This window comes from Giraffa tippelskirchi, chromosome 11, assembly GCF_054371585.1.
Source record: "Giraffa tippelskirchi isolate mGirTip1 chromosome 11, T2T-mGirTip1v1.2.pri, whole genome shotgun sequence".
NCBI lineage: Eukaryota > Metazoa > Chordata > Mammalia > Artiodactyla > Giraffidae > Giraffa > Giraffa tippelskirchi.
Window position 1 is genome coordinate 101,531,022 of NC_137285.1, and position 18,927 is coordinate 101,549,948.

Sequence of the window (18,927 nt, forward strand, 5' to 3'; positions counted from 1 at the left end):
CAATGGCTTGAAACTCAACATTCAAAAAACTAAAATCATGGCACCCAGTCCCATCACTTCATGGCAAACAGATGGAGAAAAAGTGGAAACAGTGACAGATTTTCTGTTCTTAGGCTCCAAAATCAGTGTGGACAGTGACTGCAACCATGAAATTAAAAGACACTTGATCCTTGAAAGAAAAAGCTACGACAAACCTAGACACCATACTAAAAAGCAGAGACATCACTTTGCCAACAAAAGTCCATATAAAGCTATGGTTTTTCCAGCAGTCATGTACAGATGTGAAAGTTGGACCATAAAGAAGGCTGAGCACTGAAGAATTTATGCTTTCAAATTATGGTGCTGGAGAAGACTCTTGAGAGTCCCTTGGACTGCAAGGTGATCAAACCAGTCAATCACAAAGGAATTGAACCCTGAATATTCACTGGAAGAACTGATGTTGAAGCTGAAGCTCCAATCCTTTGGCTACCTGATGCGAAGAGCTGATTCACTGGAAAAGACCCTGATGCTGGGAAAGATTGAAGAGAGGAGGAAAAGGGTATGAGAGAGGACAAGACGGTTGGACTTGGTTGGACTCAATGGACATGAATTTGAGCATACTCCAGGAGACAATGAAGGCAAGGGAAGCCTGGCGTGCTACAGTCCATGGGGTCTCAAAGAGTCAGACATGACTTAGAGACTGAAAAACAACTACAACAACACCCATTCTATTACTTAAGACTTCTCCCCAAATCTGGGTACAAGATTAACCTCAGTCTCCCCATTTCTCGCTCCCTGCTTCTCCTAAAAACAAGCTTATAGGTCCTTTTGGTTTTGAGAAATTCAGCTCCTGTTCAAGACTGCAAATTGCTGTCAGGAGCTGAGGTAGAAGCAACAGATACCAAATATAGGCAGCTGAACAGCTTCCAGAATCTTACACCATTCTCTCAGGCATGGTCTCTGGGGTGTATTTTCTCACTCCTTTTTAGGAGACACCATAGAAGCCTCAAGAAACTTGCTTTTCCTATATTCATAAGAGTGGGGCTCAACATAAGAAATCCCTTTGCTGAGGGCAGGCCAATCCCTTCCAGCTTATGTTATATAAGATAAAAACAAGAGAAATGTTCAAAATATAATAAACACTAATGTTCCCACAGCAGAAATTAAACAGAAATTAACACATTGCCATATTTGCTTCCAATGTTTACTTTTTAAAGAAATAAAACACTACGAATACAGGCCATGCTTCATCTGCATCCTTGCCCATCTCTCCATATCAGATTATGCGCTAATCTGAAGTTGGTGTAAATTACATTCATGTTTTGTGCTTTGACTATGTTCAGTTCAGTTCAGTCGCTCAGTCGTGTCCAACTCTTTGCGACCCCATGAACCGCAACACGCTAGGCCTCCCTGTCCATCACCAACTCCCGGAGTCCACCCAAACCCATGTGCATTGAGTCGGTGATGCCATCAAACCATCTCATCCTCTGTTGTCCCCTTCTCCTCCAGCCCTCAATCTTTCCCAGCGTCAGGGTCTTTTCCAATGAGTCAGCTCTTTGCATCAGGTGATCAAAGTATTGGAGTTTCACCTTCAACATCAGTCCTTCCAATGAACACCCAGGACTGATCTTATTTTTCTATAAATAATACACATCTTTGGTAACTCATTTTTTTATCACTTCTATGTTTTAGAGACTTATGGATTTGGTTATATTTGAATCAGATGCATTCATTGAAATTTTTTATTGTGCAGTATTTCACTGTGTGAATAAATCAGTTTATTAGTCCCCTGGTGAGGGATGGTTTGTTTCTGTTTATTCACTTTTACAATCTGTGCTGCAGTGAGAATCCTTGCACATTGCCTTGTGCTTATTTGTTAGACTTGCCAGTCTAGCAGTTCTATAGGACACACGCAAGAAAGGATGTTTCTGTTTCTTATGTATGGTACATGCATATATGCTCTGTTGTGTCCAACTCTTGGCTCATGGAAAAGAGGATGATTTCTTTTCTTCTTTCCCACAAGTTTAGGTACAAATGTTACCTCCAGAACCATGGACAGAATTCATCCTGTCTTGTTTGTTGTTGTGTAGTTGCTCACTCATGTCTGATTCTTTGCAATCCTGTGGACTGTAGCCTGCCAGGCTCCTCTGTCCATGGGATTTCCCAGGCAAGAATACTGGAGTGGGTTGCCATGTCCTTCTCCAGGGGATCTTCCTAACCCAGGGATCAAATCTGCATCTCCTGAGGCTTCTGTATTGGCAAGCAGATTCTTTACCACTGAGCCACCTGGGAAGTCCATATATTACTAACACACAAAAATGTAATTGATTTCTGTATATATTTTGTATCCTTCAATATTTCCAAACTCACTAATGAGTTCTAGTAGCTTTTTTAGTACATGCCGTCAGAGTCTCTACATAGATGATAATGTCGTATATAAATATAGACAATCTTGTTTCTTCTTTCCAACTTGGATGTCTTTTTTTTTTTTTCTCTCTTGCTTTATTGTCCTGGCTAGGACTTTTAGTTGAATAGAGGTAAAGAGAGTAAGCATCCTTGTGTTGTTCCCATTCTTAGAAGAATAATGTCCAATCTTTTGCCATTAAGCACCATGCTAGCTAGCTGGGCTTCCCTGGAGGCTCAGATAGTAAAGAATCTCTCTGCAGTGTAGGAGAGCCAGGTTTGATCCCTAGGTTGGTAAGATCTCCTGGAGAAGAGAATGACTACCCACTCCAGTATTCTTGCTTGAAGAATCCCATGTAGCCTGGCAGGCTACAGTCCATAAAGACTCACAAAGAGTTGGCATGACTGAGCACATGTACCATGTTAGCTATGAGTTTTTCATGGATGTTTTATGTCAGGTTGACTAATTTTCCTTCTGTTTCCACAGGTTGTATGCATTCTTACCAGAGGTGAATATTGTTGTTGTTCAGTCACTCAGTTTTGTCCAACTCTTTGCAACTCCATGGACTGCAGCACACCAGGCTTCCCTGTCCCAATATTGGACTTTGTCAAATGCTTTTAGTGTATATTTTGAGATGATCATATGGCTTTTTTTAGTTTGTTAACATAAATGTATACTGATTGATTTTCAGATCTTAATTTCACCTTGCATACATGAGATAAAACTTACTTGGTTATAATATGCTTTGCTTTTTATAAATTATTGGGCTTAACTTGCTAAAGTATAAAGAATTTTTTACTTCATGTTCATAAAGCTGATAGAAATATGTGGTTTTATTTCTTTGTATTATCTTTATACAGTTTTGGTATTATGTTAATGCTGACCTTGCAGAATGAATTGAGAAATATTCCCTTCTCTTCCACTTTTAAAAATATTTTATGTAGAACAAGTATTCCTAAATGTTTGATAGAAGGAAGGCAATGCAGTCACCCAGGACTGAAGTTTTCTTTGTGGGAAGGTTTTTAATTGAATGACTTTAATAAGTACAGGGCTAGTCACATTTTCTGTTTCATCTTGAGTGAGCATTGATAGTTCTCATCTTTAATTATTTTTTTCATTTCATCTAAGTCATAGAATGTATTAGCATAAAGTTACTAATAATATCTCCTTATTATCTTTTTAATATCTGAAATATATCTTATTCCTAATATTGCTAAATTTGAGTCTACTCCCATTTTTGTCTATTCAGTCTGCTTCATTGATTTCTGTTCTGATCTTTATTATTTGCTTTTCTTTCTTTTGTATGAGTTTAATTTGCTGTTATTGTTTCTAGTTTCTTAAGGTGAAAGATGAGATCGTTGATTTGATACCTTCTCCTTTTCTAACATAGGCATTTAGTGCTATAAATTTCCCTATAGGCACTGCTTTAGCAGCATCCTACAAATTTCAGCTCTCATTTTTTCACTTTTATTCATTTCAAGATATTTTCTAATTCTTCTTTTAATCTCCTCTTTGACCCATAGGTTATTTAGAAGTAACCTAATATCTGGTGATTTTTCCAGATACATTTCTGTTGATTTCTACTGTAATGTTACTTTGAACAGAGAGTATATTTTGTATATGGTGAATTCTTTTACATTTTTGTGCTTTTATGGCCTAGAATATGGTCTATCTTGTGAATTACCCCTTGGACACTTCAAAAGAATCTGTGTTTTGTTGTTTGAGGGCAATGTGTTCTGTAATTGTCAATAAGGTCAATTTGATTGATAAAGTTATTCAGGTCTTTCATATTCTTACTGAGTTTCCGTCTATTTGATCTATTAATTATTGAGAGAGTGATATAAAAACTTTTGAGGGCTCCCTGTGTAGATCTCTCCTCTTTAGTGCTCTTTCTTGCCAACTCTAGTCTCTCTGGTCTCAAATTCTCCGCTCCATCTTCTCAGGGAGTACTCTCTCCTTGCCTGGATGCTCTCGAAGCAGTAAGCTAGTGCAACATGCGACCACAGGGCTCAGGTTGTTTCTTTCCTGTTTCTTTGAGATCGCTGTTACTTGCTGCCTGATGTCCAGGATTTTGAAAATGGGTGTTTCATGTATTTTGTCAGTTTTTTGGTTGTTCCAGGTGGGAGAGTGAACGCAGTTTCTAGTACGCCACTTTGACAAAATGCAGACAACCTGTATGTTATGCCCTTCCTTTGTTTCTGCTTGCCTCATTGCAGTGGCTGAGACACTCGGTATAACGTAAAATAGAGGTGGCAATTGTGGTTATGTTTATTTCATCCCCAACTGAAAGGGAGAAGTATTCAGTATTTCACCATTAAGAAACATGATAGCTATAAAATTTTCACAGATGACTTTTGGAAGTTGAGGAAGATTTCCTCTATTTTTAGTATGCAGAGAGTTATTAATTTTTCATAAATGGCTGCTGAATTTTATCAGATGCATTTTCCTGCATGTATTGAGGTGATTTTTTCTCAATCTGTTATTTTAGTGAATTATGTTCATTAATTATCAAATGATAAACCAATTTTGTATTCATGATGTATTATTCTTTTTATCTATTGCTAGGTTCAGTTTGCTAATATTTTATTAATGACTCCTATTGGTCTGTAGGGTGTTTCTTTCTCTTGAAGTCTTGACTGGTTTTTTGTATCAGGATTATTCTGCCTTGTAAAATGAATTAGGAAGTTTTCTCTCTTATATTTCCTGAGTCTTAGAATATTGGCATTACTTTTTCCTTAAATATTTGTTTAAATTCACCTGTGAAATATCTGGGCTTGGGAGTATTATTTGTGGGAAAACTTTTAATTACAAATTTAGTTTCTTTAGTAAATAGCTATTTATTAAATATAATTAATTTATTTAAAAATAACAGATTTTCTATTCCATCTTGGGTCAATCAGGCAATTTTTATATTTTAAGTATTTTTTCATTAATCTAAGTATTCAGTTAATTAATAATTTTCCTTTCAGCATCTGTAAGACCTGTACTGTTGTCCTTTCTTTCATGCCCAATATTATTAATTTGTGTCTTTTCTTATTTTCTCAATTTGTCTAGCTAAAGATTTGTCAAGTGTATTGATGTTTTAAAAGAACCAGTGTTCTGTTTCTTTGATCTTTCTCTTTTGTTTATACATTTCCTATTTCATTGATTTCTACTCTTATTTTTAATATTTCCTTTCTTCTCCCCACTATAGGGCTAATTTGCTCATTTTCTCCCTTGATTCTTTCAGCTAGAAGCTGAAATAATTTATTTCAGACTTTCCTTCTTTACTAATAAAAGTATTTAAGGATATATATTTCCCTCAAAGGACATTTAAGCAGTGTTCCACAGTTTGTAAATGTTATTTTATTGAGATCTCATTTATACACAACAAAATCGATACTTTATTGGTATACAGTTCTATGAATTTGAAAAATTTATATGGTCATGTAACATCACCTGATCAATATATAGAATGTTTCAGTCACCTCAGAATTTCCCTTGTGCCTATTTATAGTTAATCTTCCTCCTCTACCCCAAGCCCCTGACAAGCACTGATCTGTTTCTGTCTCTGTAATTTTGCTTTTTTCCAGAATATCTTAAAAAATTACAGAGCATGTGTCTTTTTGAGGTTACCCTCTTTGACCTAGCATAATGACTGAGAAATTCTCGCATGTTAACACATGTGTCAGCACTTGCTTTTTACTGCATGAAGTGCTGTATTATAGGGCTATATACCACAATTTATTTATGCATTGACCAGTTGGACAATTGTGTTGCTTCTGGGTTTTGTTGATTATTAATAAAGCTGCTGCAAACATTTAGATACAGGTTTTTATATGAGCTATAATTTTTAACTTATTTGGGTAAATACCTAGCAGTGAAATTACTGGCTTGTATGCTAAGTGTTGTTGTTTTTCAGTGACCCAGTTGTGGCCGACTCTTTGCAACCCCATGGACTGCAGCACGCCAGGCCTCCCTGTCCCTCACCATCTCCTGAAGTTTGCCGAAGTTCGTGTCCATTGCATTGGTGATGTCATCCAACCATCTCATCCTCTGATGCCCTCCTCTCCTTCAGCCCTCAATCTTTCCCAGCATCAGGGACTTTTCCAATGAGTCAGCTGTTCACGTCAGATGACCAAAATACTGGAGTTTCAACTTCAGCATCAGTCCTTCCAGTGAGTATTCAGGGTTGATTTCCCTGAAGATGGACTGGATTGATCTCCTTACTATCCAATGGACTCTCAGGAGTCTTCTCCAGCACCATAGTTCAAAAGCATCAATTTTTGGATGCTCCACCTTCTTTACAATCCAGCTGTCACAACTGTACGTGACCACTGGGAAGACTATAGCCTTGACTATATGGACCTTTGTTGGCAGAGTAATGTCTCTGCTTTTCAACACAATGTCTGGGTTTGTCATAGCTTTCCTGCCAAGAAGCAAATGTCCTCCGATTTCATGGCTGCAGTCATCATCTGCAGTGATTTTAGAGCCCAAGAAGAGGAACTCTATTACTACTTCCACATTTCCCCCCTCTATTTGCAAGGAAGTAATTGTAAGTATATGTTTAACTTAATACAAAAATGCAAACTGTTTTCCAAAGTTGCAATACCATTTTGCCTTCCTAACCAATGTATGAGAGATCCAGTTGCTCCATATTCTCCTCAATAGCACTTGGTATTATCAGATTTTATTCCTTTTTAAATGAAGCCCATTCTAGTAGGTAGTGGTATCTCTGTGGTTTTAAACTGCCCTCCTGTTATGTTGAGCATATTCAGGTTCTTTTTTTTGCCATCTGTGTGCTTCACTGGTGGCTCAGTGGCTCAATGGTAAAGAACCCACCTTCCAATGCAGGAGATGCAGATTTGATCCCCTGGTCAGGAAGATTCCCCTGGAGAAGGAAATGGCAACCCACTCCAGTATCCTTGCCTGGTAAATCCCAGAGACAAAGGAGCCTGGAAGGCTATAGTCCATGAGGTCGCAGAAGAGTCAGACATGACTTAGCGACTAAACAACAACAACATTTGCCATCTGTATCTCGTCTTTGGTGGTGGTGTTGACTCTTTTGTGACCCCGTGGACCAAGGTGTAGGTTGAGATGTTTCTGGTTTTGTTTTTCATGTGGATATTCAATTGTTCCAGTAACATTTATTGAGAATACTATCTTTGTTTCTTTAAGTGACATTGGCACTTTGTCAAAATCTGTTGGCCATAAATTCTGAGTCTATTTCTGGACTCCCCAACCTGATTCATTGATCTATATTTCTATATTTTTTACTTATATAGATCAAGACTGCATGGTCTTGATTACTTAGCTCTTTATAGTAAGCCTTATGTAAGTCTTTTGCGAGTCCTGCAATTTTGTTCTTTCTCAAAATTGTTTTTATTACTCTAAGGATATTATTTGTTCATGACTGCATAACAGTTTACCCAAAATGTAAAAGTTAACAAAAGTAAACATTTATTATCTCACAATTTCTATGAGTCAGAAATTCAGAGAAGCTTAGTTGGATTTTTCCAGATAAGTTGATCTCATAGGTTGCAGTCAAGGTGTTACCCAGAGCTACAATCATCGGAAGGCCTGGCTGGATTAGAAGGGTCATTCCCAAGTTCAGTTACATGGCTGTTGGCTAGAGACTCCAGTGAGGGCCTCACCACGAGGGATTCTTCTTAAGTCTGCCCACACGTGGCTGCTGACTTACCCCAAGGTCAATGGAGAGAAAGGGAATGTGTGAGGGAGAAAAGAAAGAAAGTGACATGATGCCTTTTGTAACCCTCTCTCAGAAGTAACATACAATTATTTCTGCCACATTCTATTGGTCACACAGACTACTCTGAATACCAGAATCATTGGAGGTCATTTTGGAGGCTAGTTACCACACCAGGTTCTTTGCCTATGTATACAAACTTGCTGATTTCTCAGTTCAGTTCAGTCACTCAGTCGTCATGTCCAACTCTTTGCAAGTCCATGGACTGCAGCATGCCAGGCCTCCCTGTCCATCACCAACTCCCAGAGCTTGCTCAAACTCATGTCCATTAAGTCGGTGATGCCATTAACAAACAAACAAAAACAAAACCCCTTAGTAGTTTTGATTGAAATTCCATTGACTCTATAGGTTAATTTGGGAAGAACCTACTTCTTCCCAATGTTAACAATACTGAATCTTCCAAAGTATGAACATAATATCTCTCCATTTATTTAAGTCTCCCTTGATTCTTCTCATCGTTGTCATGATGTAAAACAACATTGTTTTACAGTTTTTAGCATAGAAATCTTACATACATATAAGATTTTAGTTTTGTGTTGTTAGTATGTATGATACTCCTTTTATAAGTTTAAACTTCCATTGGTGCATTGCTAGGATATAGAATACAACCGATATTTTAAAATTATGCTGCAAACTTATTGAATTCACTTATTAATTCTAATAGATTGTAGATTTTATAGATTTCTTTAGGATTTTCTACATAATCATGTTATCTGCAAAGTATAAGATGTTTACGTCTTTCCTTCTAATCTGTATGCCTTTTGTTTCTTTTTCTTGCTTTATTGCACTGATGAAGACCTCCAGCACAATTTCAGTAGGAACAATATCCTTTAATATTCTATTTTGTCAAATGTATTATCATTTGACCACATGATGCTGTGATCACTCACCTAGAGCCAGGCATCCTGGAATGTGACATCAAATGGGCCTTAGGAAGCACTGCTGCCAATAAAGCTAGTGGAGGTGATGGAATTCCAGCAGAGCTATTTCAAATCCTAAAAGATGATGCTGTGAGAGTGCTGCACTCAATATGCCAGCAGATTTGGAAAATACAGCAGTGGCCACAGGACTGTAAAAGGTCGATCTTCATCCCAGTTCCCAAGAAGGGCATTACTAAAGAATGTTCAAACTACTGGACAACTGCCCTCACTTCTCATGCTAGTAAGGTTATGCTCAAAATACTTCAAGCTAGGCTTCAGCAGTACTTGAATTGAGAACTTCCAGGTGTACAAGCTGGGTTTAGAAAAAGCAAAGGAACCAGAGATCAAATTGCCAACATTTGTTGGATCATAGAGAAAGCAAGGGAATTTCAGAAAAACATCTAATTCTGTTTCACTGACTATGCTATAGCCTTTGACTGTGTGGATGCTATCCAACCATCTCATCCTCTGTCATCCCCTTCTCCTCCTGCCTTCAATCTTTCCCAGCATCAAGATCTTTTCTAATGAGTCAGATCTTCACATCAGGTTGCCAAAGTATTGGAGCTTCAGCTTCAGCATCAGTCCTTCCAATGAATATTGAGAGTTGATTTCCTTTAGGATTGACAGGTTTGATCTCCTTGCAGTCCAAGGGACTCTCAAAAGTCTTTTCCAACACTACAGTTCAAAAGCATCATTTCTTCAGTGCTCAACCTTCTTAATGGTCCAACACTCACATCCATAGTTGACTACTTGAAAAACCATAGCTTTGACTAGACGGACCTTTGTTGGCAAAGTAATGTCTCTGCTTTTTAACATGCTGTCTAGGTTTGTCATAACTTTTCTTCCAAGGAGCAAGACTCTTTTAATTTCATGGCTGCAGTCACAATCTGCAGAGATTTTGGAACTTAAAAAAATAGTCTGTCACTGTTTCCATTGTTTCCCCATCTATTTGCTATGAAGTGATGGGACTGGATGCCATGATCTTCATCTTTTGAATGTTGAGTTTCAAAAATGTTAGTCAGTCCTAAAGGAAATCAACCCTGAATATTCATTGGAAGGACTGATGCTGAAGCTGAAGCTCTAATACTTTGGCCACCTGATGCAAAGGGCCAGCTCTTGGAAAAGATTCTGATGCTGGGAAAGATTGAAGGAAGAAGAAGAGGGCATCAGTGGATGAGATGGTTGGATGGCATCACTCATTCAATGGACATGAACTTGGGCAAACTCCAGGAGATGGTGAGGGACAGGAAGGTCTGGCGTGTTGCAATCCATGGGGTTGCAAAGAGTTGGACATGACTTGGCGACTGAACGACAACAACAACAAATTATCATTTTTATATATTGCTGAATCAATGCTAGTATTTTATTAAGGGGCTTTATATCCATGTTAATGAGGAGTATTAATCTGTAGGTTATTTTTTCGTTTTTGGTTTTTCTTTGTTTGGCTTCTTTTTTCTTTCTTTGGTTTCAGTATCAGGAAACTGCTGACCTCATAAAATTATTTGTAAAGTGTTCTCTCCTTTCATCTTCTGGAGGAGTTTTTGTGGAATTTGTATTTTCTTCCCCTTCAATGTTTAGTTCGAATTCATCAGTAAAATCATCTGGGTCTAGAGTTTTCTTTTGGGGGATTTTTATAAGCAAATTCTACTTCTTTAATAAATATAGTGCTATTCAGGTTATCTGTTTTTTCTTGAGTGAACTTTGCTAAATTTGGGTCTTTCATGGAATGTGTCAATTTCTTTTATGTTTCCAAATTTATTTTTATAACAGTACAAAGATTCCTTTATTATCATTTTAAGGTCCATAGGATCTGCATGATGTTTCCTCTTTCACCTGTGATATTGTTGTTTTGTATCTTTCTTTTGTCCTTGGTCAGGTTTGGCTAGAAGTTTATCAGTCTTATTGATTTTTACAAAGAACCATCTTTTGCATCTTTTGATTTCATGTTTTTGTTTCCCCTCTACTGCTGTTTTAAATTTTATTTATTCCTGGTCTTATAATGATTATTTTCTTTCTCCTTTTTGCTTTGTTTAATTTTATATTCTAATTTGGTTTCTTAAAGTGAACACTAGGGTAATTTAGTTGAGATTTTTATTATTTAATATAAACATTTAATGCTATAAATTTCCCTCTAAGCATTTGCTTTATATGCAAGTTACGTTTTAATTTTTATTAAATAAAAAAATGTTTACTAATTTCCCTTGTGGCTTTCTTTTGATGCAACTAAATATCCAATATATTTGAAAGTGTATTGTTTAAAATTTTATTATATGGGGATTTCCCAGATATCATTCTATTATTGAATTCTATTTTAATTTCATTATGGACAGAGAACATACTTCTGATGATTTTAATTCCTTTATATTATTTGCTTTTATCACTTTTGTGGTCTATTTTAATGAACATTCCAGGTACACTTGTAAAACATGTGTATTCTGTTGTTGGGAAGGATGTTGTATAAATACCAAATTAATAATTAGGTAATTAAAATAGATTTTGCTAGTTAATAATGCTGTCCAGAGCATCTATTCTTGCTGATTTTTTTGACTATTAATAATGAGAGAGTAGTTAAAGTTTTTGAGTATAATTTTTTACTTCTCTCTTTCTCCTTTCAGTTCTGTCAGTTTTGCTTTATGTGTTTTGAAACATGTTATTAGACATGTAAACATTTAGAACTATATGTCCTCTTGATAAATTGATCTCTTCATCATTATTTAATGGTTCTATTCCCTGTAATATTCTATGTTCTGAAGTCTCTCTGGTATTAGTATAGCCACTTCAGCTTTTATATAACTATTTTCATAATACCACATTTTTCATTGTTAAATTTCAACTTGTTGTTTTGGTTGCTAAGTTGTGTCTGATTCTTTTGCAACTCCATGTACTATAGCCCACCGGGCCTCTGTCCATTGGATTTCCCAGACAAGAATACTGGAATGGATTGCCATTTCCTTCTCCAGGGAATCCTCCTGACTCAGGGATCAAACTAGCATCTCCTGCATTGGCAAGCAGATTTTTTACCACTGAGCCACCTGGGAAACCCAACTTTTAATTATTCTATATCTTTGCACTTAAATTGGATTTCTTATAAAGAGCATACCACTTAATCATCCATTTTTTAATCCAGTTTGAGAATCTCTGCCTTTCAGTTGGAGAGTTTACTCAATGTATTTATTTGGTTGAGTTTAGATTTACCTGGTGGCTCAGACGGTAAAGTGTGTGCCTGCAACGTGGGAGACCTGGGTTTGATCCCTGGGTTGGGAAGATCCTCTGAAGAAAATGGCAACCCACTCCAGTACTCTCGCCTGGAGAATCCCATGGACGGAGGAGCCTGGTAGACTACAGTCCGTGGGGTCGCAAAGAGTTGGACATGACCGAGCGGCTTCACTTCGCTTATTGTGTTGCTCTTTTTTATCTATTTGTTCTATCCATTCTTTGTTATGTCTTCCACTATATGGACCTTTTTAAAATTTTAACTTTTTATTAATTGAGTACTTTTTATGTTTTCATTTTATCTCCTGTTGTGGAGAACTGGTTATATTTCTATATTTTTTAATGATTGCATCATGGTTTGCAGCATACATTTTTATTAATAGCTTATCACAGTCTATCTACAGTTATATCATATTATGTCACATATAAGTAAGAATCTTGAATCATTAACCACATATAAGTAAGAAGCCAATTTTCCTTCTCCATTCTTTATGTTTTTGTTGCTACATATTTTAATCAGAGACATTACTTTGTCAACAAAGGCCTGTCTAGTCCAGGTTATGGTTTTTCCAGTGGTCATGTGTGGATGTGAGAGTTGGACTGTGAAGAAAGCTGAGTGCCAAAGAATTGATGCTTTTGAAATGTGGTGTTGGAGAAGACTCTTGAGGGTCCCTTGGAATGCAAGCAGATCCAACCAGTCCATCCTAAAGGAGATCAGTCCTGGGTGTTCACTGGAAGGACTGATGTTGAAGCTGAAACTCCAATACTTTGGCCACCTGATGCGAAGAGCTGACTCATTTGAAAAGACCCCGATGCTGGGAAAGATTGAGGGCAGGAGGAGAAGGGGATGACAGAGGATGAGATGGTTGGATGGCATCACTGACTCAATGGACATGAGTTTGGGTGAACTCTGGGAGTTGGTGATGGACAGGAAGGGGTCGCAAAGAGTCGGACATGACTGAGCGACTGAACTGATAACTGATTTTAATCTTACATGTTACAAATCCTGAAATAAAGCATTATGTTTCCTTATACAATCAGTGATAGTTAGAACAATATTAAGTGAATAAACACATTATATTTAGCTCCATAATTGCTATGTCCAGCACTCTACATTCCTTTATGTAAATCTGTTTCATTTACTGTCATTTTTCTTTTCAGCCTGTTTCTCTTGACTCATTTTCCTTCTTCCATTCATTTATGGGCCACATTTTCATGATGCCTCACATGCCTACTAGTTTTTAATTCAATATTGGAAATGGTGAATCTTATATTGTTCAGTTCTGGACTTTGTTGTATCCCTGTAAAATTATTGTGTTTTATTTGACAATTAAGTTACTTGTGAATCAGTTTGATCTCTTTAAAGCTTGTTTTGGAAATTTTTTTTAAAGACAGAGAAATGTTAGTGAGGGGTAAAGAAATTCTTAAACGTTCCTAGAAGTGTACAGATTGAAAGTAAATGGGCAATACACATTGTAAAGTGAAATGTGAAAACACTTTAGACTGAGAAAATACCTGTACATTTAATTTATTCCCCTAGTGAACCATGACCCTTTTGATGTCCCTGCTAAGTTTTCTGTGTAAGCAACAAAGTCTCTCCATTCTGGCTAGTGGGAACTCAGATGATTCCTGGGCTTGTGTGAACTCTGTAAATTGTTCTTGGTTTGTAATTTTCCCCCACCCCCCAGCCCCCAGGAGCTGATCTTTGTCCAATCTTCTGGAGTTTCATCCTGTACATGTGAGGAATGGTTTTCAGTTAACAATTCAAGGGAATTCCTCTGCTGATTCACGGGGTTCTTTATCTGTGTATCTTCCCCTCTCCAATACTCTGCCTCAGGAATTCTTGCCACTTCAGTTTTGCTGGACTCTGACATTTAACTTCTCAACTTATTGGGACCATCGGGTCATTTTGGTCCCCATTCCCTGCAATATCTAGAAATTGCTTCAAGGCCGAAAGGATGGTGGGGTTCACTTGTTTGTTTTCCTTCTTTCAAGGATTACAGTACAGCATGCCTCTTGTTCAAGATCAGAAAAACGTTGTTTCACTTATCTGTCCAGTTTACTATTTGTTCACCTTAGGAAGCCAAGTCTGGACTCTCTTACTCCTTTAAAGCCAGAGTGGTTATTGCTTGATTATATGTTCACATTTCACTTTACAATGTGTATTGCCCATTTACTTTCAATCTGTATCCTCCTAGGAATGTTTAAGGGTTTCTTTATGTCTGACTAACATTTATCTTTGTAAATCAAATAGATTTCAAGTTACATCTGATTTTTAAAGTTTGTATTTCATGATTACTAGTGAGGATAAGCACCTTTGCTTCATATAATTTTTTAAATATAAATTTTCCCTGTTTATATGCTTTGGCAATGGTGACCATGGACTCTTGCTTATCTGACACAGTCCTAGTGTATATGTAAGATGCATAAACAACATTCAATGTAGAATATTTATTGTGCTTACTGATTTCTGGATTGAATTATACTTTTCATTGTTCTAGTCCTAGATTCATTGTTCTAAATCCTAGATTTTCCTGCTTTCTCTTGCTTTTATTTGATTGATTACATTTCTTTTAATTTTACTTCTTTTATGTAGTATTTTTCTCCATGTATGTGTGTGTGTGTGTGTGTGTGTGTGTGTGTGTGGTTAGCTTTAAATTTTTAACATGCTTGCTGACTTGGAAAATGTAAAGTTAATCAATATTTCTACCTTCTTCCTGAACAAAACAAGAATGTTTGAACATTTCAGCTTCCAACTCTTATGCTCTATTTTACTTGATATTATTGTCCACTATTTTATTTTCCACCTTGTTTTTCAAATCCCAAGTCAAATATTTTCATTATATTTGTTTTATACAGTTAGCTTTTGCTTTATGTCACCCATATGTTCAACAGTTTCTTTATTCACCATTACATTTTCCGTCCTACTCTTTCTTTATGGGCTCAATTCCTTTCTACAGTTTTTCTCTCAGTGGGATTCCATGAGCTATAAACTCTCTTAATCTTTGAGTTTTTTAAAGTTATCTTTATTTTTCCTTCCCTTTTGAATGATAGTTTAGATCAGGATGGAAGCTGGGGTTGGGAGTTATTTTTCCTCAGCATTTTGAAGACTTGTTCCATTATCCTTTTGGTTAAATATTGCTATTGAGAAGTCTGCTGCCCAAGTAACTATTGTTTGTCTACAGAAAACCATATTCTCTAGTTTGTCTTTGACTTTTGTATTCAGCAGTTTCACTATGATATGTTTAGTTGTAGATTTTTAAATTTATTCTACCTGAACAGTATGCCTTTTTAAAAAACATAATTAATCAAGTTTGTCCAGTTCTGGACAGCTTTCCTCTTATGCATACTCAGTTATTTTCTTCTAAAAATTCTATTAGGCATTTATGGTGGCTCTAATTGCATTCTCTATTTGACACTTTTCATATTTTCCATCATTTTCTCACATCATATTCTACTTTGGTTAAAGTCTCTTGATGCAACTTCTAATTCATCTTTTCTCTTGTATCCAAAATGCTTCCCTTGAGCCTTTAGTGCCAAAAGTTGTATTTTTTTAAATTAGTTTATTTTCTATTTTTAACTTTACAATATTGTATTTGTTTTGCCATACACTGACATGAATCTACCGTGGGTGTACATGTTTTCCCCTTCCAGAACCCCCCTTCCACCTTCCTCCCCATCCCATCCCTCCGGGTCATCCTGGTGCACCAGCCCTGAGCACCTTGTATCATGCATTGAAACTGGACTGGCAATTCATTTCACGTATGATAATTTCCATGCTTCAATGTCATTCTCCCATATCATCCCACCCTCGCCCTCTCCCATAGAGTCCATAATACTGTTCTATTTATCTGTGTCTCTTTTGATGTCTCAGATACAGGGTTATCTTTACCGATTGACTAAATACCATATATATGTGTTAGTATACTGTATTGGTGTTTTTCTCTCTGGCTTACTTCACTCTATAATAGGCTCCAGTTTCATCCACCTCATTAGAACTGATTCAAATGTATTCTTTTTAATGGCTGAGTAATATTCCATTGTGTATATGTACCACAGCTTCCTTATCCATTCATCTGCTGATGGGCATCTAGGCTGCTTCCATGTCCTGGCCATTATAAACAGTGCTGCGATGAACATTGGGGTACACGTGTCTCTTTCAATTCTGGTTTCCTCAGTGTGTATGCCCAGCAGTGGGATTGCTGGGTCATATGGCAGTACTATTTCCAGTTTTTTGAGGAATCTCCACACTGTTCTCCATAGTGGCTGTACTAGTTTGCATTCCCACCAACAGTGTAAGAGGGTTCCCTTTTCTCCACACCCTCTCCAGCATTTATTGCTTGTAGTCTTTTGGATAGCAGCCATTCTGATGGGCGTGAAATGGTATCTCATTGTGGTTTTGATTTGCATTTCTCTGATAATAAGTGATGTTCAGCATCTTTTCATGTGTTTGTTAGCCATCTGTATGTCTTCTTTGGAGAAGTGTCTGTTTAGTTCTTTGGCCCACTTTTTTATTGGGTCATTTATTTTTCTGGAATTGAGCTGCAGAAGTTGCTTGTATATTTTTGAGATTAACTGTTTCTCCATTGCTTCCTTTGCTATTATTTTCTCCCATTCCAAAGGCTGTCTTTTCACCTTACTTATAGTTTCCTTTGTTGTGCAAAAGCTTTTAATTTTAATTAGGTCCCATTTGTTTATTTTTGCTTTTATTTCCAATATTCTGGGAGGTGGGTCATAGAGGATCCTACTGTGGTTTATGTCAGAGAGTGTTTTGCCTATGTTTTCCTCTAGGAGTTTTATAGTTTTGGGTCTTACGTTTAGATCTTTAATCCATTTTGAGTTTATTTTTGTGTATGGTGTTAGAAAGTGCTCTAGTTTCATTCTTTTACAAGTGATTGACTAGTTTTCCCAGCACCACTTGTTAAAGAGATTGTCTTTTCTCCATTGCATATTCTTGCCTCCTTTGTCAAAGATAAGGTGTCCATAGGTGTGTGGGTTTATCTCTGGGCTTTCTATTTTGTTCCATTGATCTCCAAAGGTTGTATTTTTAAAAATTTTATTTGGTTCATTTTGATACTTTCTTCTGTCTTCGTAGTGACTTATGCCTGTATTAGAATCTACATTACTTTTTAAAAGTCTTCATTCATTTTAATCACACTTGTTTTGTATTATCTTTCAGATTGCTATCCTGTCAACTTTCTGATGCTCAAATATTCCTGTTGTTGGTGTTTGTAGATTCTCACTCATGGCAGACCATTTCCATGTGTCTTCCTCTGATTTCCCTAGGTCTTGGTTTCTTCTTTCATTCGTTCCTTTTCTTTTCTTAAGATTTTAAGTTGTGCCTTTACAAGATTGTTTTTATATAAATATCAAACATTTATAGCTGCTTTTAGTGGCATAAGACTTACAGGTTGTAATGATTTACCATCTTGCCAAAACCATAATCTCGGCTCTTCTTTCTTATTGACCATGCTTTCTATCATACTGGTAATCAAATGAAATAAAGGGTGTCACTTTGTCTTAACTGGGTCATTTCTATCTTTGCAAACTTCAAAACAAGATGACAGCCATTTCCATTGACATCTGATTTTACTTTTAGCAGTGTCGTTTTGATTGTGGACATCAAAAACAAGCAAAAAATGGAAATAAAAGCTATGAAGTTTGGCAGGGGGTGGGGATCATTCCAAAGACACAGGGGCATCTTCAACACTGAGAAGAAGGAGGAGCTGAGCTTCAGGATGGACTAGAAAGTTGTCAAAGTGCCTAAGCAGGGTTTATTCTGGATGTTTGGCCTCACTTGTCTCTGTGCATCTGCCTTAGCCTTCTCTACTTTCTTTCAGATTGGCTTTTCCTGCCTCACAAGTATGTGGCCAAATGTGGCTATCAGCTTCCTAACAATCTAGCTCACCAGTTTACTACTCTCTGTTCAAAGGACTAGCTTGGGCGGAAGCTAGTGTTTTGGTCTTCTTTCTCAACTCCTGGAGAGAGAAGATTGGATTAGCCCTGCTGGATCACGAGTCTATGTTGGTCCTCTCAAGTATGGACAGTGAATGAGGACCATGTAACACAAACATAGCTTCTGGACCACACTCCTATGTCAGGCAATGACCAAAGAATTGGGTGACGATGGATTTGGAAGACACCCCCAGAAGATACTTACTACATTCCTAAACAGAACTATTCTCTGCATCATTTCTCACAAACTGACCTGGAGGCTCAAAAATAATAACAACGAAGAGAAGTAGAAAGGGGTCTTAGCAGATGCTGTGAGCCTCAAGTTGTCATGGGGCTTTTCCATATGAGAGGAAGAATAATGATCTAGCAACAGAAATGGGGAAGTAGCTGAAAGTTGACTCTTTCAACCTCTACATTTTCTAGATGCTATAGAGTGAGTGGAGGATAAAAGCCTCCCATTAAGAGGACTCCAGAGGAACCATGACCTCTAGGATATCTGGGTTTTTATTAGAGCCAGAAGACAGAGAGCATTGGTGATGAATTTGGGCACACAATATTTATTTTTTTTATTTACAATACCATAGGACTGAATGGGTTACAGAGGAAAAGACTAAGGGAGAAATTAATAGTGGCAAGTGGGGGTGGGAGGTCCGGAGCCGCACAGGAGGAATCGTCAGGTGCACGTGAGCTGACACTAAGCAAGGAAGCAG